Below are 12,873 nucleotides of genomic sequence, written 5' to 3' on the forward strand. Positions count from 1 at the left end.
TTTCTCACTTTCCAATGTCATAGAAACGTGGAATTTCGCACGAGCATTGATTATGTCATAAATAGGAAAAGCTGGGGGCGTGGCCTGGACGGAGCCGATGGCAGACATGTTCTGAACAGCTCTGTCACTAAAATCAGCCATAAGCAACACAAAGCAAGCAGAGACTGCTAATTTTCACTCCAACTGACAGGGGAAGCTTTCCTGAAGCTGACAATGTCCAGGAGAAGAGTGGTGAAGTCCGGACCAAAGCGCCTGACAGACTTTTACCCAGCGTGCAGTCCGGAGGAAAAGACAAACAAGATGGCGATGCCTGCACGCAGGGAGAGGGGAGAACAAGTGACTGCAGCGGCAACCCCGACGGAACTCCCAGAGGGAAACAACGGTAAGCAAAACTTACCTAACATCCAGCAGCAGCTGTCTTCCCGCTCCGGAGCCTCTGCATCTCCTCACTCACGTTCCCCCAGCCCTACAACAGAGCAGACAGAGGGGAGGGGGACGGAGTGTGACCGGAGTGCTACAGGAGAGAGAGGGGGGGCTGAATGGGGGCCACCAGCTCTCCCAGCACAGAATATAACTAAGAAAAAGTCACCTAACACCCAGCAACAACTGTCTGCCGGCTCTGCATCTCCTCACTCACGTTCCCCCAGCTTTACAACAGAGCAGACAGGGGGGGGGAGAAACGGACTGTAACAGGAGAGCTGCAGGAGAGAGAGGGGGGGCTGAGGGGGAGCCACCAGCTTCCTCAACACAGAATATATCCAAGCAAAACTCACCTAACACCCAGCAACAGCTGTCTGCCCGTTCTGGAGCCTCTAAATCCTCTCACTCACGTTCCCCCAGCCTTACAATACAGCAGGCAGAGGGGAGGGAAACGGACTGTGACAGGAGTGCTGCAGGAGAGAGAGGGGGGGCTGAGGGGGGGCCACCAGCTCTCCCAACACAGAATATAACTAAGAAAAAGTCACCTAACACCCAGCAACAACTGTCTGCCGGCTCTGGAGCCTCTCACTCACGTTCCCCCAGCTTTACAACAGAGCAGACAGGGGGGGGAGAAACGGACTGTGACAGGAGAGCTGCAGGAGAGAGAGGGGGGGCTGAGGGGGAGCCACCAGCTTCCTCAACACTGAATATATCTAAGCAAAACTCACTCAACTCCCGGCAGCAGCTGCCTGCCCGATCTGGAACCTCTAAATCTCCTCACTCATGTTCCCCCTCCCTTACAAGAGAGCAGATGAAGGGGAGGGAGACGAAGTGTGACAGGAGCGCTCCAGGGGAGAGAGGGGGGGCTGAGGGGGGGCCACCATCTTCCCTAACACAGAATATATGCAACTCCGAAAAAAGAAGTATAAGCTCCCCCAAAGGAAGCCCTGAAAAAAGACGCCCCAGAAGAGAGAATACCTCTCCCCCCCCGGCCTCTAATGAAACAGAGTGGCTGGAGGAAGAGGACACTACAGATCCCCTATTCAATATTCAATGTTCCAACCAAACAGCCTCCGAATTCTTCATCCGGGATATGATCATAGCCCTAAAGGGTTCAATTAAAAAAGACATATCCCAAATGAATAAAAAGATTAATAATTCTATTGAAGAACTGGAGGAAAGAGTAGACCATCTAGAAAATAAAACAGGAGAGATCACTAGCTCTCACAATGAACTCATTGATGCCCACTATAAACTTGAAGAAGAATTCGAATCCCTAAAAAACAAAATGGCGGACATGGAAGACCGCAACCGCCGCAACAATTTAAAATTCAGAGGAATCCCCGAAACAGTCAAACCCGATCAACTGAATAAATACGCCCAAGACCTCATAAGAGCCCTCCTACCAGACTCAACAACCAATGACTGCATACTAGACAGAATACATAGACTCTCTAAACCAAAAGGTGTACCCGAAAGTGCTCCCAGAGACGTTATAGCAAGAGTACACTTTTACCACATAAAAGAAAATCTGATGAGAGCGGCCAGGGGCCTGAGAGACCTCCCTCCACCATTCGAAAATATCAAGTTGTACTCCGATTTTTCTCAGATAACTATGGCTGCGCGCAGAAAACTCTCCCCCATAACAATGTCTCTGAGAGAGAACAATATTCATTATAGGTGGGGTTTCCCCACCAAACTCTTCATCAATAGAGACGGAAACATCACCACCATAAACACTCAAGAGGAAGGCTTCAAGATCCTACAAAAATGGAACATCCCACTATCTAAAGCCTATAATCCAAACCACATCCCCAAGGACTGGTCACGGAAACAACCAAACAGAAACAACAAGGGAGGCGCCCCTAATCGCTAAGCCTCCCCAACCAAGATACAAACGATCTTTATCCAGATCTCGTGCTAAAAGAATAATGCTCAGAACACCGGCTGATTTACAAAGAACCCCAACCAAGACCTTACTCCAGAGACTCAAACCCAATCGTTGGAAAGGTCCTTTTCTGTTAATTCGTTATCAACGGTCAAATTACAGCTCAGGTAAAGTTCCTTCCTTGAGTATGAAGATCGCAACTGTTATCATCCCACCCCCTACTCCCTCTCTCCTACCCCCAAGTGGATTACATTCGCAAAAACATGGACTAACACTTCCACCAACCGAACCACAAAAAGAAGTCGGCTCCTCACTAACCTATAAACAAGGACAGTCAGTGCAAGCACTCTCATCAAGGGACCATACATGGATCTAAAACTAGTTTCCCTCAATGTTAAGGGACTGAACTCTCCCTACAAGAGATCTACTATGTGGAAGGAGGCTATCTCGTCGGAGGCAGACATATTTTGTGCCCAAGAAACCCACCTACCCAGCCAGAATACTCCAAAGATGACTCATCCCAAATTCTCAAGACTCTTCATGGCCAACTCTCCCAAAAAAAAATCAGGAGTCCTGATTGCAGTTAAAGAAACGGTCAACTTCCAACTGGTAGAAGCAATAGAAGATGCAGATGGTAGATTTTTAATTCTAATTTGTAAACTCGATGATCTCCTTGTCACCCTGGTCAATATCTATGTCCCGAATTCTCGGCAACTTAAATTCTTGAACAGAGTGACGAGGAAAGTAAAGAAGGTGCAACAGGGCTCATTAATTATATGTGGGGATTTCAATGCTATTGCAGACGAAACCTTAGACTCCAGCAACATAAAAAGAAACAAGGGATCAAACCTGACCTCTTGGTTACATAACAACGAACTTTTTGATGCATTTAGGGCCCTGAATGTTAATTCCAGGGAATACACCTTCTACTCATTTAGACACAGGTCATTCTCACGAATCGACATGTTTCTGGTTGACTTCCAAATCCTTAGTAGAACACAAGAAGCAAAAATAGGGGTCACTTCATGGTCTGACCATGCCCCGACCACATTAAAACTAAAACTAGGCCCCAAAGCACCACACTTCAACAACTGGAGGAACAATACCTTCCTTATGAAGCTCCCGAAATACCAAAAGAAAATTAATGATACATTAATAGAATACTTTCACATTAATGATACCCCAGAAACATCTCGATTCACCCTTTGGAACGCCCACAAACCGGTGGTGAGAGGAACGATGATACAACAGGGCTCTATCTATAAAAGAGAAAAAATGGGCCTACTCAATAAAACACTAGAGGAACTAAAAATACTCGAGAAAGCTATGAGATCCAATCCCTCGCCATCCATTTCCAATGGACTCAGAACTACTAGACTAAAATTTCGTAACATTATGATTGATGAACACGAAAAAAATCTAAAATCTATAAAATCAACTTATTACTCTGACAACAACAAAGGAACTAAATGGATGGCCAACAAAGTTAAACAAAAAAGAATTAAAGCAAAGATACCCTTCATAATTGACCCTCTAACAAAAAATAAAATAACCAACCCAATAGACATAGCCGAGGAATTCAGGAAATTCTACGAGGCACTATATAATCTCAAGAATGACCCATCAGTAGTCCAACCTACAGAAACAGCCATAAACGGCTTTCTATCCTCCTTACAGCTCCCTAAACTGTCAGAGATACAGATAGATAAACTGAACTCCCCCATCTCATCTCAAGAAATACTTCAAATCATCAACAAAACTAAAAAAGATAAAGCACCAGGCCCCGATGGTTTTTCGTATGAATATTATAAAAATTACAAAGACACCCTAATCCCACATATGAAAAATCTATTCAATAAAGCCATGAAAGAAGGTTCACTACCGCCTGAAATGCTTCAGGCGAACATAGTCACGATCCCCAAACCAGGCAAGGAACCCTCTTCCCCCGCAAACTTCAGACCCATCTCACTGTTAAACAATGATACTAAAATTTTTGCAAAAATACTTTCCTTAAGATTACTAGAGGTGATTCCGGATCTAGTTCACAGCGACCAAACCGGCTTTGTAAAGGGCAGACAGGCATCAGACGCAACAAGACGCTTGTTGGGGGTTGTGAATGGGGCCGAGAGCTCCCGAATGCCTTCTCTGCTCCTAACTCTGGACGCGGAGAAGGCATTTGACAGAATCCATTGGGGCTACGCCTTTTCAGTACTCGATAAAATGGGATTTAAGGGAAATATCATGCAAGCCATCCAAGCCTTGTACAGGTCACCCTCAGCAAGAGTCCTCACCAACGGAGTTATCTCCAAATCTTTTGAAATCACCAACGGGACCAGGCAGGGGTGCCCTATGTCACCTTCGTTATTTATACTCACAATGGAACCATTAGCTGAAGCAATACGAATCCACACTGAAATCAGGGGTATACCCTTGGCAAACAGACAGCATAAAATCGGCTTATTCGCAGATGATATAGTACTTATGCTCTCTTCCCCTCTAAGTTCACTCAGAATAGCCTCGAACCTCTTGACCCAATTTGGAACGATCTCTTTTTATAAAGTCAACCCATCCAAATCTAAAATCTTACCAGTTAACTTACAACCCGATCTTACAGAATTGATAAAAAAAGAATTCCCATTTGACTGGGACCCTGCCGGTATCCAATATCTGGGCACTACTATTAGGCCTCCTTCCCACGAACGGATTTCCGCCGCGTAATTCGCGGCGAAAATCCGCTGCGTTGCCCGCTGCTATTAGGTTCTATTGAACCTAATAGCACAATGCTCACGATGCGTAATTCCACCGCGGAATTACGCACCGCGATTTCTCCCGTCCTCACCCGCAGCATGCTCTATTTTCTGCGGGTGAGGACGGGCTGTACGCACTGACGGCTTCCATTGCAGTCAATGGAAGCCGTCCGTTCACGCTATCTCCCGCTGTAACCAGCGGGAGATAGCGTGAAAAAACGCTTTCCCGCCCACCGCCGCGCGTCATCTGACGCCAAATGACGCGGCCGGCCGCGTCACGTGACGCGGCCGGCCGCGTCACGTGACACGCTCGGTGACGCGGCGGTGGTGGGCGGTGACGGGCGGTGACGCGCGGCGGTGGGCGGGGAAGCGATTTCACGCTATCTCCCGCAGGTAAGTATAGGGGCTCTGGGGGGCGCCGTGACGGGCTTCACAGCGGAATATTACGCTGCGGAGCCCGTCACGCTCGTGGGAAGGAGGCCTTAATCTACCACTAAACAATCTTATGGACCATAATCTCTCCCTGCTGACAGATAGTATCCAAGGGGATTTAAATAACTTCAACAAGACGGAACTTTCCTGGCTAGGTAGGATAGTTATTTACAAGATGATGGTCCTTCCAAAAATTTTATACATTTTCAGAACACTGGCCCTTAAATGCAACCCCAAAATACTAAAAACCTTACAAAAACAACTAATGACATTCATATGGAACAACAAAAGACCTAGAGTTGCAGCGGCCATAATGTACAAGCCCAGAAGGCTGGGAGGTCTAGGGGTGCCCAACCTAACTGCCTATTATGAAGCTAACATTATAGCCCAACTAAGACCTTGGGGGGTCCCCTCCAAAGAAGTAAGCTGGCCCACAATTGAGCAAAGCTCTCTGGGCAATAAATCCCTTGGGAACCTCCTACTAGCCTCAAGCATTAATGCAGATTCTGACCCTGCAAAAAATCCAATAGTCCAAAACGCTATTCACACATGGAAACACATCCTTCGTATCACGAAAAACTTCTCTCCTAGAACGGAGATCCCCCTCCCAATAGAGACGTTTGAGTTCCAAATAAAAAATCTTAACACAAAAAATTGGAGAAACAAAGGAATTAAGCTGATCTCCGACCTGGCGCTAGGAAGCAAAATAAAACCTTTCAACACTCTTCAAGAGGAATATGATCTCTCAAGTGGTGATTTCCTTATATATTCCCAAATTAAAAGTAAATGGCAAACTACAACAAGGAAAACCTCCTTGCCCTCCCCACTAGCTAAACATCTTTTCTATCCCTCACCCTGCAGACTCCCTCTGAAGGACATTTACGAACTTATATGTAACGAAGGCAAACCCATACAAAACTCTCAGAAAAAGGCACATATTCTCAACTGGGAAAAAGAACTGGGAGAACCCCACTCAACTACTAAATGGATTACAGCATATAAATGGGCAAACCAAGCATCGGCCTGCGCCTCCCTGGTAGAGGTCCATTACAAGACATTAACCCGCTGGTATAGATCCCCAGTGAGACTAGCAGACTTCTTCCCGGGAACTTCGGATAGATGTTGGCGGGGTTGTGGGAAAAGAGGTTCCCTTCTCCACATATTCTGGGGTTGCCCTATCATCAACTCTGTGTGGCTTGAATTTTTCATCCTTATAAAAAATATAACTGGAGAGCAGGTTCCCCCGTCTCCGGAGTTAGCAATATTGCTATTGGGCATAGAGAACATTCCTCAAAAATTTAGAAAGATGGTAGCTCACGGTCTACTAACCATAAAATTACTGATAACTAGAAACTGGAAGTCTTCAAACTCCCTTTCTTTATCAGACATAACTCATCAAATTTCCGAACATATAGCAATGGAAAAAATCTTTGCATTCAGACAAGATAGAGTCACCAGATTTAAAGAAGAATGGACCCCATGGATAAAGCACTTCCAATTAGACCAGGCCAACATTAGACTAGACCCCTAGAAGAAGAAGTTCTTGACAACTCAATCTGTTCTAAAATTAAAGTGAAAAATAGTCACTGTAGTACTAAGTTGGATCCAATTAATGTATTATGCGAACAGATCCCTCTCCCTCCTCCTCCCTCTCCCACCTTCCCAATCAATCCTCCCCTCCCCCCCCCTCCTCCTACCCTCCACAATTAAGACATCTTGAAATGTTATTCAGTTAATACGCTTTGTATTCAAGTGCATTTTGTTATCAACAGTTTACCTTTAAATGCAATGTTGATGAACAGCTTGTTTACATGCCTATGTTATGTTAACTCTCAACATTTTACAATAAAAATTATTGAACAGTATAAATAGGAAAAGCTAATGGGTCCCAACTCGATTATTCAATTCTTTGTGCAAAAGAATTAACATCCAAATTTTGCGTACGGAATGCAATTTTCTCACTTTCCGGTGTCATAGAAACCTGAAATTTTGCACGAGCACTCAAAATGTCATAAGTAGGAAAAGCTAATGGGTCCCAACTCGATTATTCAATTCTATGCGCAAAAGAATAAGCGTCCCAATTTTACGTACGGAATCTAATTTTCTCACTTTCCGGTGTCATAGAAACGGGAAATTTGGCACGAGCATTGATTATGTCATAAATAGGAAAAGCTAATGGGTCTCAACTCCATTATTCAATTCTATGCGCAAAAGAATTAGCGTTCAAATTTTACGTACGGAATGTAATTTTCTCACTTTGCGGTGTCATAGAAACGTGAAATTTGGCACGAGCATTATTTATGTCATAAATAGGAAAAGCTAATGGGTCTCAACTCGATTATTCAATTCTACGCACAAAAGAATTAGCGTCCAAGTTTTACGCACGGAATCTAATTTTCTCACTTTATGGTGTCATAGAAACGTGAAATTTGGCACGAGCATTGATTATGTCACAAATAGGAAAAGCTAATGGGTCCCAACTCGATTATTCAATTCTATGCGCAAAAGAATTAGCGTCGAAATTTTACGTACATAATCTAAATCTCTCCTTTCCCAAAGTTATAGAAACATGAAATTTGCCATAAGCATTGAATATGTCATAAATAGGAATAGTTAATGGGTCCCAACTTTTTTATTCAATTCTAGCGCAAAAGAACTAGCGTCCAAATTTTGCATACGGAATCTAATTCTCTCACTTCCTGATGTCATTTTATATAAAGGAAATGTCGCATGGTTACCTCCACATGGTGTTTCCTGGGTAACGCAGAGAACTATGCAAAATGGTGAACATATGTTTTTCCCTGTATCTCTAAAGTAACCACGACTTCATAAGATTTTCCGTGTAAACACCAGATAAACACCAGTACCAAATTAACTCGGGCGAAGCCCGGTATATCAGCTAGTCTTTATATATAAAGACGAAAGCCCTCACTGACTCATTCACTGACTCACTCACTGACTGACTGACTCACTGACTGACTTGCCAACTTCCCGATCTCGTAGAAACATGAAATTTGGCACAAGCATAGATTATCTCCAAAACAGGAAAAGCTAATGGGTCCCAACTCGATTATTCAATTCTATGCGCAAAAGAATTAGCGTCCGAATTTTATATACGGAATGTAATTTTCTCACTTTCCGGTGTCATAGAAACCTGAAATTTGGCACGAGCATTGATTATGTCATAAATAGGAAAAGCTAATGGGTCCCAACTTGATTATTCAATTCTAGCGCAAAAGAATTAGCGTCAAAATTTAACATATGGAATCTAAATCTCTCACTTCCCAATGTCATAAAATTTAAAATTTGGCATGGGCATTAAAAATGTCATAAATAGGAAAAGCTAATGGGTCCCAACTTGATTATTCAATTCTGTGTGCAAAAGAATTAGCGTCCAAATTTTACGTACGGAATCTAATACTCTCACTTTCCGGTGTCATGGAAATGTGAAATTTGGCACGAGCATTGATAATGTCATAAATAGGAAAGCTAATGGGTCCCAACTCGATTATTCAATTCTATGCGCAAAAGAATTAGCGTCCAAATTTTACGTGCGGACTGTAATTTTCTCACTTTCCGGTGTCATAGAAACGGGAAATTTGTCAGGAGCATTGATTATGTCATAAATAGGAAAAGCTAATGGGTCCCAATTCGATTATTCAATTCTATGCGCAAAAGAATTAGCGTCCAAATTTTACGTGCATAATCTAAATCTCTCACTTTCCAATGTCATAGAAACATGAAATTTGGCACGAGCATTGATTATGTCATAAATAGGAAAAGCTAATGGGTCCCAACTCGATTATTCAATGCTATGCGCAAAAGAATTAGCGTCCAAATTTTACGTGTGGAATGTAATTTTCTCACTTTCCGGTGTCATAAAAACAGGAAATTTGGTAGAAGCATTGATTATGTTATAAATAGGAAAAGCTAATGGGTCCCAACTCCATTATTCAATTCTATGCGCAAAAGAATTGGCGTCGAAATTTTATGTGCGTAATGTAATTTTCTCACTTTCCGGTGTCATAGAAACGTGAAATTTGGCACGAGCATTGATTATGTCATAAATAGGAAAAGCTAATGGGTCCCAACTCGATTATTCAATTCTACGCGCAAAAGAATTAGCGTCCAAATTTTACGTATGGAATCTAATTTTCTCACTTTCCAATGTCATAGAAACGTGGAATTTCGCACGAGCATTGATTATGTCATAAATAGGAAAAGCTAATGGGTCCCAACTCGATTATTCAATTCTTTGTGCAAAAGAATTAACATCCAAATTTTGCGTACGGAATGCAATTTTCTCACTTTCCGGTGTCATAGAAACCTGAAATTTTGCACGAGCACTCAAAATGTCATAAGTAGGAAAAGCTAATGGGTCCCAACTCGATTATTCAATTCTATGCGCAAAAGAATAAGCGTCCCAATTTTACGTACGGAATCTAATTTTCTCACTTTCCGGTGTCATAGAAACGGGAAATTTGGCACGAGCATTGATTATGTCATAAATAGGAAAAGCTAATGGGTCTCAACTCCATTATTCAATTCTATGCGCAAAAGAATTAGCGTTCAAATTTTACGTACGGAATGTAATTTTCTCACTTTGCGGTGTCATAGAAACGTGAAATTTGGCACGAGCATTATTTATGTCATAAATAGGAAAAGCTAATGGGTCTCAACTCGATTATTCAATTCTACGCACAAAAGAATTAGCGTCCAAGTTTTACGCACGGAATCTAATTTTCTCACTTTATGGTGTCATAGAAACGTGAAATTTGGCACGAGCATTGATTATGTCACAAATAGGAAAAGCTAATGGGTCCCAACTCGATTATTCAATTCTATGCGCAAAAGAATTAGCGTCGAAATTTTACGTACATAATCTAAATCTCTCCTTTCCCAAAGTTATAGAAACATGAAATTTGCCATAAGCATTGAATATGTCATAAATAGGAATAGTTAATGGGTCCCAACTTTTTTATTCAATTCTAGCGCAAAAGAACTAGCGTCCAAATTTTGCATACGGAATCTAATTCTCTCACTTCCTGATGTCATTTTATATAAAGGAAATGTCGCATGGTTACCTCCACATGGTGTTTCCTGGGTAACGCAGAGAACTATGCAAAATGGTGAACATATGTTTTTCCCTGTATCTCTAAAGTAACCACGACTTCATAAGATTTTCCGTGTAAACACCAGATAAACACCAGTACCAAATTAACTCGGGCGAAGCCCGGTATATCAGCTAGTCTTTATATATAAAGACGAAAGCCCTCACTGACTCATTCACTGACTCACTCACTGACTGACTGACTCACTGACTGACTTGCCAACTTCCCGATCTCGTAGAAACATGAAATTTGGCACAAGCATAGATTATCTCCAAAACAGGAAAAGCTAATGGGTCCCAACTCGATTATTCAATTCTATGCGCAAAAGAATTAGCGTCCGAATTTTATATACGGAATGTAATTTTCTCACTTTCCGGTGTCATAGAAACCTGAAATTTGGCACGAGCATTGATTATGTCATAAATAGGAAAAGCTAATGGGTCCCAACTTGATTATTCAATTCTAGCGCAAAAGAATTAGCGTCAAAATTTAACATATGGAATCTAAATCTCTCACTTCCCAATGTCATAAAATTTAAAATTTGGCATGGGCATTAAAAATGTCATAAATAGGAAAAGCTAATGGGTCCCAACTTGATTATTCAATTCTGTGTGCAAAAGAATTAGCGTCCAAATTTTACGTACGGAATCTAATACTCTCACTTTCCGGTGTCATGGAAATGTGAAATTTGGCACGAGCATTGATAATGTCATAAATAGGAAAGCTAATGGGTCCCAACTCGATTATTCAATTCTATGCGCAAAAGAATTAGCGTCCAAATTTTACGTGCGGACTGTAATTTTCTCACTTTCCGGTGTCATAGAAACGGGAAATTTGTCAGGAGCATTGATTATGTCATAAATAGGAAAAGCTAATGGGTCCCAATTCGATTATTCAATTCTATGCGCAAAAGAATTAGCGTCCAAATTTTACGTGCATAATCTAAATCACTCACTTTCCAATGTCATAGAAACATGAAATTTGGCACGAGCATTGATTATGTCATAAATAGGAAAAGCTAATGGGTCCCAACTCGATTATTCAATGCTATGCGCAAAAGAATTAGCGTCCAAATTTTACGTGTGGAATGTAATTTTCTCACTTTCCGGTGTCATAAAAACAGGAAATTTGGTAGAAGCATTGATTATGTTATAAATAGGAAAAGCTAATGGGTCCCAAATCCATTATTCAATTCTATGCGCAAAAGAATTGGCGTCGAAATTTTATGTGCGTAATGTAATTTTCTCACTTTCCGGTGTCATAGAAACGTGAAATTTGGCACGAGCATTGATTATGTCATAAATAGGAAAAGCTAATGGGTCCCAACTTGATTATTCAATTCTACGCGCAAAAGAATTAGCGTTCAAATTTTACGTATGGAATCTAATTTTCTCACTTTCCAATGTCATAGAAACGTGGAATTTCGCACGAGCATTGATTATGTCATAAATAGGAAAAGCTAATGGGTCCCAACTCAATTATTCAATTCTATGTGCAAAAGAATTAACATCCAAATTTTGCGTACGGAATGCAATTTTCTCACTTTCCGGTGTCATAGAAACCTGAAATTTGGCACGAGCACTCAAAATGTCATAAATAGGAAAAGCTAATGGGTCCCAACTCGATTATTCAATTCTATGCGCAAAAGAATAAGCGTCCCAATTTTACGTACGGAATCTAATTTTCTCACTTTCCGGTGTCATAGAAACAGGAAATTTGGCACGAGCATTGATTATGTCATAAATAGGAAAAGCTAATGGGTCCCAACTCGATTATTCAATTCTATGCGCAAAAGAATTAGCGTCCAAATTTTACATACGGAATGTAATTTTCTCACTTTCCGGTGTCATAGAAACCTGAAATTTGGCAAGAGCATTGATTATGTCATAAATAGGAAAAGCTAATGGGTCCCAACTCGATTATTCAATTCTACGCGCAAAAGAATTAGCGTCCAAATTTTACGTATGGAATCTAATTTTCTCACTTTCCAATGTCATAAAAACGTGGAATTTCGCACGAGCATTGATTATGTCATAAATAGGAAAAGCTAATGGGTCCCAACTCGATTATTCAATTCTATGTGCAAAAGAATTAACATCCAAATTTTGCGTATGGAATGCAATTTTCTCACTTTCCGGTGTCATAGAAACCTGAAATTTGGCACGAGCACTCAAAATGTCATAAATAGGAAAAGCTAATGGGTCCCAACTCGATTATTCAATTCTATGCGCAAAAGAATAAGCGTCCCAATTTTACGTACGGAATCTAATTTTCT

The 12,873-nt window shown here is 41.6% G+C and overlaps 1 long non-coding RNA gene across 1 annotated transcript in view; it reads right to left on the bottom strand.

Annotated features, from left to right (window-relative positions):
* LOC136611524 (uncharacterized) overlaps positions 1 to 576 on the bottom strand; it is a 123,163-nt gene extending 122,587 nt beyond the window's left edge. Inside the window, exon 1 of the long non-coding RNA XR_010790286.1 lies at positions 398 to 576. This is a non-coding gene — a long non-coding RNA (uncharacterized lncRNA). The remainder of the gene's footprint in view (positions 1 to 397) is intronic.
* Positions 577 to 12,873: the final 12,297 nt, after the last annotated feature.

Source organism: Eleutherodactylus coqui, chromosome 2 (assembly GCF_035609145.1).
Source record: "Eleutherodactylus coqui strain aEleCoq1 chromosome 2, aEleCoq1.hap1, whole genome shotgun sequence".
NCBI lineage: Eukaryota > Metazoa > Chordata > Amphibia > Anura > Eleutherodactylidae > Eleutherodactylus > Eleutherodactylus coqui.